The following is a 4,533-nucleotide window of genomic DNA, read 5'->3' as shown; positions in this document are numbered from 1 at the left end:
AATGTGGACGCCTTGATATGAGGCACAGAAGAGGATGTCAACCGTGAATGTTAGTGCGCTGGACTGTGTTGTTTGCCTTCGGCGTTGTCAAGATGTGTTGTGTATGAGACTGCGCCTCTCTCTCTCTCTCTCTCTCTCTCTCTCTCTCTCTCTCTCTCTCTCTCTCTCTCTCTCTCTCTCTCTCTCTCTCTCTCTCAATAATGTTTTGATATGTAATCCTGCGCGCGCGCTTGTGTGTGTGTGTGTGTGTGTGTGTGTGTGTGTGTGTGTGTGTGTGTGTGTGTGTGTGTGTGTTCAGCCTCGATAATCATGAAATTCATCCTCTACTTTCTTCACAACATTCAGTTTAGTTTCTACATGCAAAAATCCTCCTCCTCCCCCTATTGTCTGATGAGCTTCATAAGAGATTCAGATGTCGCAGGGATTTAATGTACTTGCGTGGTGATCTGGAGAGACGCAAACACTGGGTAACGGTAATGTCTTGACGTTTATTTTGCTGAATACCGAGAGGGTGAGAGACACATAAAGGTTACTGTCTCGTCCTGACTTTGCTCGTAACCATGATGGAGTGTGGGGAGCAGCGGGGAAAGAAGGATGATATTGACAGGAAAAAATGAATAAATAAGTAGATTATGTCATGTTCACACGTTAACAAGGATTTCATTCAGACGATGCTCACGGTGATTCCCTCCATGGAAGATGAGAAAAGCTAATAAATTTGATCCCTAAGCACTATATTTTGCTTTCGTTCGTGTATTGTTGCTACAGTACATCAGTCATCTCATTATTGTTCGGCACATCACTCCTTGCTCACAAACCAATATGAAAAATTTCCCTTTGCTTTATACCTCAAAATATTAAAACTTTATAGTAATATGGAAGTGTTTTATTTATTTATTTTTCATTCTTGTAGCTGGTTGTCAAAATTTTACACACTGCCTTTAGTGGTGTAACTTGTTGCGTGTCACAGTAAACGGGTTAACATTTCCCATTGCCTTGCTTGTTAGCCTTTGACTAACGATCACAAACACACGAATGCTGGCAGAGGTTCCTGTTTGCGAAGAGTGGAGCGAATGATGGAGCGAAAATATCGGTGCTGTAGTAAGAAAGTGTTGTTGGGAAGAATACTCTTGTCAAAAATATATAAACGCAATACTAAAAGACCTGAATAATGACGAAGATCCAGAGAAGCCGACGAAAAGAAAAAAAAATAAATAAAGAAGAGTAAATAGGACTATCTAGACGATTGTGAACTGACACAAGAAAAACCAGTGTCCGTCAGGGTTGGTTAGTATACGAGAGAGAGAGAGAGAGAGAGAGAGAGAGAGAGAGAGAGAGAGAGAGAGAGAGAGAGAGAGAGAGAGAGAGAGAGAGAGAGAGAGAGAGTTGTGGTCCCCTGCTTTTTTTCTTCCTGGCGTAACATCTGACAAGAAAAAAGTTTCATTCAGAAAAAAAAAAATGTTTTATTGTAAATATATATGATGAAAAAGGTGAGTTGCTGAGAGATCCCATGTTTATTTGCTTGTTTCCTCGCTGTCAGTGTCGCTGCTTAAAAGAGGAAACGTGTCAGGATCCAGGAATTTGTAAAATGAGGCATGTGGATGTGAGCTGCGCATTTTCTGTTTTAAAATGACTGGAGGCACAGAGACAGAAAATGCACAAATAGACCACACCTTTATTGTACGGAGGCTTGTCATTTTTATTTTATTCATATTCCATTCTCTGTTTCAGTTTGGAATAGAGAATACAAACCTCCAGGCACACTGAATGCTTTTTTAATCCTACGAAACACTACTACTACTGCCCTTTACTTAATATCTTTTTTTTTTTTTTCATACAAACGCAGATTGGCTCAGAAATGTAAAATATAGACGAAACCCGCGTGGCCATATTTCTTGTTGTTTTAAAGTATTGACGCAAAGTAGACTTAACTAACAATGGAACATGTGTATTGGGAAAATACCCTTCAATCCTCCAATTAGGACTGAGCAAAGTAAACACGTAATTTTCGTAATTAGATCAGATACTGTCTTTTTCTTAGATTTCAGACGTAGATGTGTTTATGAACGTGTAATGAGTGATTCTTGCAGGAAGAAAGTTAAGGTCTAGGAAGCTGCAAGACCTTTTCTTAATTTTGTAGTGCCGCTGCTGCTATTTCTGGGGAGATGCATTCGAGTGTACATCAGGTTGGTTAGACCTTGGCCATACATACAGCCGTGCCGTATGACCCTGTCAGGGAGGTGAAGGCGCGATTAGTTGAACGTTGACCTGGTGACCTTCCAGTGGCCCTGGGAATGCCATTTTTTTTTTCATGCAGACATGAATACAATGCTCTGATTGCTGAGAGAACTTTATCGTTTATTCGTTCGAGTTTGAATATTTTGTGCTCAACAGATCAACGAAATGTGTCATCAAGAGTGAAAAAACAATTATCGACGAAGTGATATCCATTATATTATTTGAATGCAATAATATGGTTTTAACGATAATATCTCTTCGCGCAGTACATTTAGAGCGATCAGTATGTCACTTTTGCTCGTATTAAGATACTGTGAGGATATAAATTTTGTTTGTAATTTGTTTTCCTGAAGCATTTAGGCAGCCTTCCTTCCCCGGCTACTGATCTTAAATATGTGGCTAGTTCTTTCCTGACGGGACATTTTATTACCTGTACGCGACTTTTTAATGTTTGTAATTTGTTTTCCTGAAGCACTTAGGCAACCTTCCGTCCCCGACTACCGATCTTAAATATGTGGCTAGTTCTTTCCTGACGGGACATTTTATTACCTGTACGCGACTTTTTTTTTGTTCATGGTACACTACTTAAAGCAACAATAACAACAACAACGTATTAATAGAAAATGCCACTTACTTTTCCTTATGTACCCAGAGCAGATTTAAAGTAGAGACTGCATAGATGTGTTGTAGAAATAAGAATTTCTTGGTAGTTTAGTTTTGGAAAGGAAGTGTTAGAACTTACTAAGAAATGTAGTTGCTTTTTAGATAAGTATACATCAATTTCAGTCTGTTATGGAACGTTTCAGTAGTTTTTAAGGGAAGTACTGTGTGTAATTAATTGAAAATAACTTTTAGGAGGGAAATGTATCAGATTCAGTCAACTACGGAACGTTTTAGTAATTTTTAAAAGCTTTATTTGAAAAAAAAAATTTCTTAAAAATACGTAGATTAGTAAGGAGTCGCTGTTTCTGCCACGAGTCCCTGCAGCGCCTCCTGCAAACACCATCATCATGAACTTCACTTCGTCAGTAGTTACACGAAGATATATGACGCTGTGTATTAATGGAGTGTTTCTTGAAGTGTAGTGCAGCAGGAATTACGGTGCCGCATGAACACAAAATCGTGAGTACGTAATGAAGTGAGTGCTCAGGAAAGAATTAGCCAAGTCAAGGGAGGGAGAGCTGCTGGGAGGTGAATTCCGTGAGCTCTAATCACTTTGGCCGAATGTGTCAGTGCGTGTTCCATTGTTCGCGTCGGAAAATACGTACAATCAACCTACAATGGCCTCCGATTGTGGGTCTTATTGCTACTGCCCTTCTGTGCTGCAGGTCGACGGAAAGGATCGGGACGCACGAACAGGAGGAGAATGAACTGTTCTGTTCCTGCACTCATCTTTCGTGAATATTGGTGTTGCCTTGCTGGTTGTGTGTTCTTCTGGTGGACTAAATATATGTTTGGTGATGATAATTATAAGAGATCTTTGAGAGAGGTTGAAGTGGTACCTCCTGCCAACACTTGAGTGCCTGACGTCTCATTTATATATTCACGTCTTTTTTCGAGGTGTGTTGAAAATATATTAGTAATTAATTTAAATTGAAACTACTGTATTTTGTTGACCTATACCATCGCTTGATAATCTAGCTACAGCTCTCTTCTACTTTTTTTATTTCTTTTGAGGCATAGATGGTCAGACACGCCACTGGCGGTATTAAAAAGATTTTTGAGTGACGCTTTTGCATTTGTCGCCCAGCGCTCCGCTATGCAGTCTCCATTAAAGACAGGGTGCACAGGTAGCATGTGGATATTCCTCAACCTCTCGTGGAAAGCTTGCAAAGTGGCCTGCTTTCCGCAGGGCTCGAAATCGGGTCACTGAGATCACCACGTCCGAGTGCTGAATGTGAAATATTAATATACGAGTATATAAAATTTTCAGTACTGGAAATTGCCCATGGTGTGGCCCGGTAATACTTGCATGGCAGAGTAACTGTTTAAAGGAAGTTATCAGAGAGGTAATTAGAGGAACATGAAGGATAACTGGACACATATGTACGTATGCAACATGCATTGCTGAAATGTAATAAGGATGAATATGTCATTAATGACTATGATATTTTATTTGAATTCAGTTTTTTAAGTGACATTGCAAACAGACAGACAGGATCCATCATCTGAAGCAGATCAGTGTGGCACCGCTGGTAAACAAGCAAATCCCTACACAGAATATGAGTCTCATATTATACATTCGACACAACACACACACACACACACACACACACACACACACACACACACACA

This window comes from Scylla paramamosain, chromosome 14 (assembly GCF_035594125.1).
Source record: "Scylla paramamosain isolate STU-SP2022 chromosome 14, ASM3559412v1, whole genome shotgun sequence".
Taxonomy (NCBI): Eukaryota; Metazoa; Arthropoda; class Malacostraca; order Decapoda; family Portunidae; genus Scylla; species Scylla paramamosain.
Note: the sequence above shows the minus strand (reverse complement) of the source record.